Genomic DNA, 9879 nt, shown 5'->3' on the forward strand with positions numbered 1-9879 from the left:
GGAGCTTGAGATGTAAAGAGGTAGGGAGATTCCCTTCTGATGGTGGGCAGTGGCAGTCGTGATTTCAGGAGCTCCAGGCTTGATGCTGCAATGCAGTATTCTTGCTCAGTTCTGGCAGCAGCAATGGTGTCCTCCCTGACTGGTTTTGTTGTGTGGTTTGCTTACAGTCCTAGTTGCTTCCAGGACCTCATGTTCCTGAGCATTTTCCAAGCCTTGTTCTATGCCCTTCGTGGTTGTTTTTTAGTTTCTTGCATCCCAGACCCCTGACTCTTATGTGGCCCACTGGGTACAAATAATCAATAGGCTCTTGTAGCAGAGCTGGGGTTGGGGCCACTTAAACCCTAGCCCTATGTGATTTACTCAGGGCACCAACCTTGCTCTTACTATGTTAATGTCATTTCTCATCTGATTCTCTACTTTCTGCTGGGAAATGCTGTAATATCTCTGTCTTTTCTCTCCATTCAAAGTGAAGGAATAAACAAAGTAAGATAGAATATAGGATCAGTTTACATTTCTCACTAATATAGGCAGTCACTGTACAGTAAGTAAAAATTTAGGTGCCTATATTAGTGAGAAATAGATTGGACAAAGAGGGACCTTAAACTCAAAATACCCATGATCTAAGAAATTTAGAAGAGTGTCTCTCTTTCCCATAAACTAGAGTGGTGTAGAGTGGGGGGCTCCAGGCTGTTGGAGATCCAGGCTCTTTTCCTCTTATTTCTCTTTCACCATCAGCACTAGGGGTCTGTCTGATGGTGTGTTGTGATCAACATATGGTTTTAGACACATGGCCTGCAGAGCTGAATGTGTTTACCACCCAGCCTTTAAAAAAAAAAAAAAGAAGAAGAAGTGTGCAGACACTTGCTAAAATTCTTCCCCATTCTAGTGTCAAAAATTTGAGTGGATGTTATTCTGGGTTCTTACAGAGGGTCTGGTGGGGGCTGGGCTCCAGCAGCACCTACTGTGTCACTCTGACCCTGCCTGGCAACAACAGTGGGTGACGCCCTTTGGAGAGGCAAGGTCAGCTCTCAGTTAAAGTTATCAAGCTAAGGTGAAAACAAAGTCCTCCGTCAGAGTGATGTCCACATGGGCAACATAGATATGCCTCTTCTGTGGCAAACGCTGGTCACAGATGCCACAATGCCAGGAGATGGAAGCTTTCAGCTTAAACTTTTCCAGACAAATTTAATATCTGATCAGATAAAATGATTGCATCATATTTCTTAAGTAGAGGACGAATTCTGACTAGCCTGGCCTTTATTCCTCTTGAGAATCATCAAAATTTATTCTGTAATCAATGTCACAAAAGTCCCCAGAGAAATAAAGGATATCACCTATTAAAAGGAGGAACGTTATTTAACATCTCGCAAAGCCAAGATTTCACCTACTAATCATCTTCAACTCTTTCTTCATTTGGTCAGTGATCACCAATTCAAACAAGCAGAGATACCCATGGTAGTAACCAGTATTTTGTAATAGGCTACATTCTCTCACTCCAATGCATATACATGGTAATTATAAAAAGCCTTCTTTTGAATAGTTTATTACTGATGCTATCCTGTATCCAGAACAAGCACTCTAACTTTTAAATTTTAGTTGTCTTTCCTCCTTCAGATTCTGAAAGCAATTCCTTTAAGGTATGAAATCTACACTGACATCTATCATCTTAAAAAGCAGGACTCCCACCTCTTTGAACACATAAAGAATTTTTTTTTTTTTTGACATCGGCTGGTCAAGGTTGACATGCAAGTGTTAAAATCATGGCACATTTCAGTAATTGCAACTTCCCCAGTCTGTGGAAGGTCTGATAAATGGTCATCGTGTGAACAACAGCAATAACAATTACTATTTGCAAAAACACTTGGACAATTTCAAAGTGTTTTTATATGAACTTTTAAAAAAAACTAAATCTTCCAGCCCATTTTTGAGTTGCTTCATCCAGCCAAAATGTCAACCTGGAGCAAATAATGATTATTACAATGATTATTACAATATTTTTCTTTAACAGAAAAACCAATTCTATAGCAGTCTCAGTAGAAGTTCTGCAAATGTTCTTAAAGAAAAAAGGGAAAATAGCTCCAGGTCTGCTAGATAGACATCAAACTACCCCAAATTATAGACTGAGCAGACAAGATTACACAATGGGGATGCTATGAAAATCGAAAGCATTGATTTTTTTTTTTAAGGCAGAACACAGATTCCCAATACTGAGATAACACCTAATGCTCTAGCTGGGAAACACAAAGCAACCACAGCCACGGTCGGGAGTGGGTGTGGGTTGCAGCTGCATGTCTAAGCAGGTGCTTGCAAGACTATGGGGGGCAATTCAGTTCCCATAGGAAAAACAAGGCCAGCTTCTCTCGGATGCTGCTCTACATGACATTACAGAGCCTCTCTGCTGGGTTTTAGACCAGCAACGTGCCATCAGATAATGACAGCCCTTTACATCTTTGAGTTCATAAGCTGGGATTAGCTCAGGTCAATGAACCATTTCCTGGAGTGCACTGTGCACTGTGCAACCCAGGAACTCACTGAAGAGAGATGGGGTTGGAGGACAAGTAAATCGGCATGAGCTGAAGTTTCCTTCTTTGCATGGTCAACATGATGGACAGTTCTCTCCTGGCCCAGAACAGTCTCTCAGCCACAGAGCTGCTGCTAGATGGAGAGGGCGGCTCCCTCACACTCACATCAGGAGGTGGCGGGGAAGGGAAATGCTGTAGAAGGCTGGTCTTGCTCTTCCTTTTTTCAGTAAATTTTAATTTGTTATATTTAATTTAGAAATGCCAGAAACAAACCAGAAAGACAAATTGAGTCCACCAAAGTTTCTCTAATATAATATACATATCATTCAACATAACAGTTCTGAAAATACTGATTTATCAATTACTGTTATTTATTTATTTATTTATTTTTAAATCAGTTTTGTGGTTTGTCGTAACCTGTCTTGGTGGTTGCGAATAGTAAATATAAATACTACGTGACTCTTGCTCTACCTTTGGTCTTCACTTACCATCTCACTTCTTGCCTTTTCCCCTTCCCTTCATGCTGCTCCAGCCACAATGAACTGCTTTTTCTCTCTACAACACTGTGCTCCTTCCTGTCTTAGAGATTTTGCATATTCTGTTTTATCTAGCTGTAGCCTCCCCTCCATCTGATCTTCAGGTATCAGCTTGGAAGAAAATTTTCTGTGGGAGGCATTTTTCACCCCTAGATAAAATTATATTCTCTTGCTATGCAATTTTATAGCACCTTGAATGTCCTTTGTCTTCATCATAATAATGGTGACTACTTATACAACACAGGGTGCTAGACACTGCTCTAAGAATATGCACACGCTCATACACAACACATATATTCATATACCTACATATCTATATATGTATCTAACTATCTATCTAGGTTCAGTTGAGGATTGAATGAGTATATAGTAGCAATGGAATAGATAGATAAATGGGTATGTTGGTACGTAGGTAGTTAGGGAGGTAGGTGGATGGATGGATGGATGGATGGATGGATGAATGGATGGATGGATGAATGGATAGATAGGTGACAGATAGATAGATATTCTTGCACTTTCTGCCATTTCCCTGTGTAATATGAAATGCCCCATAGTAAGCATCCAACTGACAATTATAAAATGCCATAATGCTTCTTCAGACCATCAGCCTCTTCTGTGTGTATATTCTCAGGAACAGTGCCAGCATAGGTAAAAATAGCACAAAACACAGTTTGTGTGCATCCCTGGTAAGATCAGCTATCTCAAGAATTTTGCTCAGTGAGGGCCATGCTTGGCTTTGCCCAAGAAGGATGAAAATAAATCGATCTGTCAATAAAAGAGTGATACTGTGGGTTGAAGAAAGCATGCATTGGCTGTACTAGTTAGGGTCACACAAATCACTGTACCAAATCAACCACGAAAGGAGTAACAGCTCACACGCAGTGGCAGTTTATTTCTTGCCAAGTACTTCTAGGTCAATAAGGCCTGTTCTTCTCCACACAGGAATTTCAGGGCTCAGGAAGCTCTGCCATCTTCAATGTGTGGTTTCTATGGTCACTGGGGTTTCCTCCATCCAGTCATAAAGGGTTTTAGTAGACCATTGGGGTAGTTTTTACAGATCTGGCCTGAAAGTCTGCCCAGTCTGGACACGTTTCCTTGGCTAACACTCAGTTACGTGGTATATTAATTTCCTGTTGCTGCTGTTACAAATTGCCACAACTACCATGGATTAAAACAATATACATCTATTCTTTTACAATTTTGGAGGGCAGAAATCTGAAATCAGTTTCACTGGGCTGAAATCAAGATGCTGGCAGAACCGCGCTCACCCTAGAGGGACGGAGGAAAACCTGTGCTCAGCCTTCACCAGCTGCTGGAGCTGCATTGCTTACCCCTCCTTGTGCCTGCCCCCACCTCCATCTTCGAAGCCATGCTTTCTTTGGTGGTCACCATGCTTCCTTCTTCTCTAGCAAATCTTTGTTAACCTCTCTCTTATAAGACACTTGTGATTGCATTTAGAGTCTACCATGACAACGCAGGATAAACCTTCCATCTAAAGATTTTTAACTTTATTATATCTGCAAAGTTTCTGTTGCTGTATAACAGTTACAGATTTCATAAATTAGGGCCTGGATATCTTTGGGAGCTATTATTTAGTCTACTATAGCCTGCTTTTTGGTCCAAAAAATTCACATATATCCCACATACAAAAAACATTCACTCAGCCAAACACCTTGCAAAGTCTTAACCCATTACTGCATCAACTCAAAGCCCCAAATTCCCTAAATTTACCACACATGGACATACTGAGCTGCAAGAGGATTGGGGAAATGTGCTGTCTGCTCTGGTGACCAGCTGGCAGTCTCTGTTGCACAATCAATGTCTGAAGAGTAGCTCCAAAGATCTTGTTTTTGACCTGGCTGTCAGGATTGAGGCTAAGCCATGCCTAAAGTGGTCCTTACTCACAATTACAATTTGGCAGTATGGTGGGGCCCAGGAGTGGGTTTCCCTGGAACTGTACTCCCAAAATATTTCCCCTCTTACAGCCCTTTTATCTCATCTAGTTAGAAGTCACCACCACTAGCATTGCTCCTTCATATTCTACAGAAAACAGTCATCAAATGAGTCCCAGAGAGAGAGGGCACTTTTCTAATCTTCTCATTTCATGTGATAATGTGGATTATGTGTCCAGCCAGCCACCGGTGGATGGGACATGTCAAGTAGTGATGGGGTGGGGAACAAGGACGATTGCTGGAGGAAGACAAGTTTTCCCTGCATTACTATTTTACTCTGTGAATCCTCTTAGATGCCCCTGGTAGTCTTCAATGCAGAAAAAAAAGAAAGAAATGTAGAAAAGGAAGAGAGATAAAGGAAAAGAGCGTGTACACTAAGACCATGGCCTCAGATGACCTTCATTGGCATTCATGCCAAGGCTCGCTCATCCCTATTCCAATATTGATGAGAGTAGTACCAGAAGAAGCATTTTATTCAGTGAAGATAACAGCAATGATGTACCAGACATAACATGGTATTTGGAGCCAGACAGACCCCATTGAAATGTCATTTCCATCACTTACAAGCTATGTCATCTTGGACAAGATTGCTTAAGTTTTTTAATCTTCAGTTTCTTTGTCTATAAAATGAGGATGCAAATGTCTACATCACAGGGTTTCTGAAAGTTAAATGAAATAAAGTATGTCAAAATGCCTTTTACGTTGTGGACACTCAATTCACATTAACTTATTTTCACATTCCCCTTGCTACCATATAAAGTTCTTAATTGGAGTCAATCAGCTGATGAGGAAGGATTTTCTCCCAAAAAGCAGAGGTTTGCAAATGACCTGCTTTGTGGACTGATGTCATGGCAGCTTCTCTTCCCTGGCAGCTCGTGAAACATGTTATGTATTCTTACATCAGAATAGAGTCCTTCTTGTTTCACCTTAAATAAGCCAAGTTCTTAGCAATCTTGTATTCGAATTTTTAACCTAAGAGAAATATGGATTTTATGAACATACAAAATTCCTCTTTCTAATTCACCAAGTTATTCCATCACTGTAATGTTGCCTTAAAAATGAACTTGTTCCTTAATGACATCAAAATTGTTTAAATAAAATCATGCATATACATGTCTATTTATCAAGCACACTTTATGATATAGTTTTATAAATATGGAAACCGTACCAAAAGATGCACATCAGGTGGATACTGCAGTGGTTTGGCAGGCAGTGGGGGTGTTGCAGGTAGAGTGGAAAAGGAAGAAGGCAGACGAGAGGTGAGCAAAAAAGAAGAAAATAGCACATAAATGCAATCACATTTAGGTATTTACTTACATTTGTGTATGTAGACTCATAGAGATATTAGAAAAAAAAGATAAAGTTAGAACTAAAGCTACCCATTTGGAGAAGTAACCATGAAATATCGCTAAATAACAGATTATTATTAAGTGGAAAATTGCCAAGTTTGTATGTAGCATGACCCCACTTTAGTGGAAATCAATCAATCAATAAAATCTGGGCATATGTGAAGTATTTGTGGAAGCAGAATAGAAAGGAATGCCATTAATATTTGTGTGTGTGGGTTACTGGGGAATAATTTGCTTTGCTTTTCTATATCTTTCTATTTGATTATACAGGCTTGTGTGGTTTTTGTAATTTGGAAAAAATCATTTTTTTGAATTAAGAAACAAATAAAGTTAAAAAATAGCATGCTTTATATTCAGAACTGATACTATCCACCCAGTGACTGGCTGGATAGGACACTGTCTAAGGTTCACTACTGCAAAAACTGTACAAGTTTTTGTATTTTAGTATTAAAAGGACCTACAAGTAGCTTAAAATGTTGATATAGGCCTTGCTTTCTCCACTACTTCCCCAGCCCCCACTACATTACTCTAACCACCAGAATTAGACATTTTTTTTCTACCCCCAAACAGAACATTAACCAGTATTGTCAGTTTCCACAACATTCATGAATTCTCTTTCTGTTTCTAGAAGTGGCCCTTTTCAGGAGCTACATTCAAATGTGTGGGCATCCCCACTCCCACCTAGACAGGTAAGATAGGTCTGGATCTCAATATCTGCTTCCGTGCCTCTTGGGCCTAATTCATGCACATTGGATAGTCCTTTTCCTACAAACATGGAATTGCAGATTTGGGGTTGGGCTTGGAAGGTAAAGCGGCTTGTTAGGAGTTCTCCATATGGTTTAACTATATTATCAGCACTTCTCATTGGGGTTTGGTGACAAAGCCCCAGCCAACTACAGGGTTATTTCACCTTCCATTTGTAAGCCACTGCACTGGGACTTTTTTCCCTTGATACTCCTTAGGGAAAGTAATGAGTCTGAGGCTAAATGTGGTCATCATTGGATACCCTGGTAAATGATAAACTTAATTATCTCATGATAGCATCCAATAGTCATGAAAGCTGATATAGTTTGGAGATTTGTCCCCACCCAAATCGTATATGGAAATGTAATTTCCAGTGTTGGAGGTGGGTCCTGGTGGGAGGTGTTTGGATCATGGGGGTGGATCGCTCATGAATGGCTTGGACCGTCTCTTTGGTGATAAGTGAGCTCTAGCTCTGAGTTCTCGTGACATATGGTCATTTAAAAGTACCTCCCACTCTCTCTCTCTCTCTTCCCCACCACCCAGGCTGCCTTGCTCCTGCTCTGGCCATGGCCATGTGATGCGCCTGCTCCTGCTTTACCTTCTGCCATGAGTAAATTCTCCCTCAGACCTCCCCAGAAGCAGATGCTCGTATGCTCCCTGAACAACTAGTGGAACCATAAGCCAATTAAATAATCTCTTCTCTTATAAATTACCTACTTTCAGGTATTTCTTTTTTCTTTTCTTTTCTTTTTTTTCTTTTTTTTTTTTTTTTGAGACTGGGTCTTGCTCTGTTGCCCACTTGGAGTGCAGCAGTGCAATCTCAGCTCACTGCAAACTCCACCTCCCAGGTTCAAGTGATTCTCCTGCCTCAGCCTCCTGAGTAGCTGGGATTACAGGTGAGCACCACCACACCCAGCTAAGTTTTGTATTTTTAGTAGAGACAGGGTTTCACCCTGTTGGACAGGCTGGTCTCAAACTCCTGACCTCGTGATCTGCCCGCCTTGGCCTCCCAAAGTGCTGGGATTACAGGCGTGAGCCACTGCACCCACCCAGGTATATCTTTATAGCAATACAAGAATGGCCTAATACAAAAGTATTTGACATTCTACCAGGGGTGAGGTTGGCATGATGGTGGCCAGAATCTGTGGTTCTCTTTTTTCTTCTGATTCAAATTAATTAGGGTGTATAGTATTATTTAAAAGGGAAAGAGAACATGGATAATGTGGAACAAAATAAAAGTCTACAAGAAAAAATGATGCCTTTAAAATAGGAACAGTTGTCAGATATGGCAGCAGTCAAGCAGAGGAAATAAGGACACGCAAAGTATAATATATGCAGGTGAGATTTTAAAAGCTTAATAAAATGAAGAAAGAGCGAAAGACAGAGCACTAGCAAACAGTGCAGGCTTTTTTCAAAATAAGGTAGCATCAGCTTCAGATCTGAGGATTTTAAAAATTGCTTTTCATCTGGTAACGTGAAAATTAGCATAAGGTTTTGAACTACATGATCTCTCCTATTTCTTCCAAGTCTAAGATCCTCTGTGAAATTCAAAATAGCCATGTCATGATATATTATTTTAAACAGCAATAAAGAAGTTTCAGCAACATTTCACTCTTTGTTCTTGATTTAAGTTGAGACATTTAAGCTAATAAAGCCAGGATCAATACATTCACATGCACACACATAGACACACACTCACATGCCCATACTCATGCTCATGTGTGTTTTTCCTAAAACAGCTAGTGAATATGAAGACATTTGGCAAGCATAAAATAGGGAGAAGTTGGTTGATCAGTTAGTTACTGAACACCGCCCTTGCATATGAACAGGGTAAAGTAAAACCTTACATTTGGAAAAACACTGATACACTGACAATATCACTTGGAGAAAAATTTTACAGAGTAAGAGTCAATTAGTGTTATACAAGGTGCTTGAGAATGGAAGCATGTTTTCAATTATCCTTATCCCTAGAGTCAAATATTTAAAGCATGATGTCACAGTTGACCAATGAGACACTAATGCTCCTCTGGTGCTCTGGCTCTTGTCTCCATAGACCCTTTGCCTTGGGCAAGACCCTGAGAGGTTCTTTATGCAGCCAGGAGAGCCAAAAATCAGGGGAAGTGAGCAGAGCTCAAGTCCAGATGTGGAAAGAGGACAAACTGCATGATTTTCAAGTGTGTTTATGGAGCTTGTCAGATGCATAGTGTGTCTCTATTTTAAATGAACAGATTAAGCAAAATGTTCATTTAATGGAAGCATTGCCCTTTGTGTTAGTCAGAGTTCTCCAGAGAAATAGAACCAATAGGAGGTATATATAAATGAGATTTATTATAAGTAATTGCCTCACATGATTATGGAAGCTGAGAAGTGCCATGATCTGCTGTCTGCAAACTGGAGATCCAGGAAAGCAGCAATGTAGTTTGAAGGCCTGAGAACAAGAAAGCTGATGGCATATATTCTAGTCAAAGTCTGAAGGCCCGAGAACGAGGGGGGTCAAGGGCAGTAGATTGATGTCCCAGCATGAGTGGTGAGGGAGAGAGCAAATTCAACCTTCCTAGCCTGTGTGTTCTATTCCAGGCCCCAGTTGTAGGATGGTGCTCACCCACATTGGGGAGGACCATCTGCTTTATTCAGTCTATCCATTCAAATGCTAATCCCTTCCAGAAACCCCTTCATAGACACACTCCAGAAATAGTTTAACCAGGTATCTGGGCATCCCATGGTTCAGTCACGTTGACATGTAAAATTAATGATAACACCCTTATCAGCATGTTAG

The sequence above is a fragment of the Pan troglodytes genome, chromosome 4 (genome assembly GCF_028858775.2).
Source record: "Pan troglodytes isolate AG18354 chromosome 4, NHGRI_mPanTro3-v2.0_pri, whole genome shotgun sequence".
NCBI lineage: Eukaryota > Metazoa > Chordata > Mammalia > Primates > Hominidae > Pan > Pan troglodytes.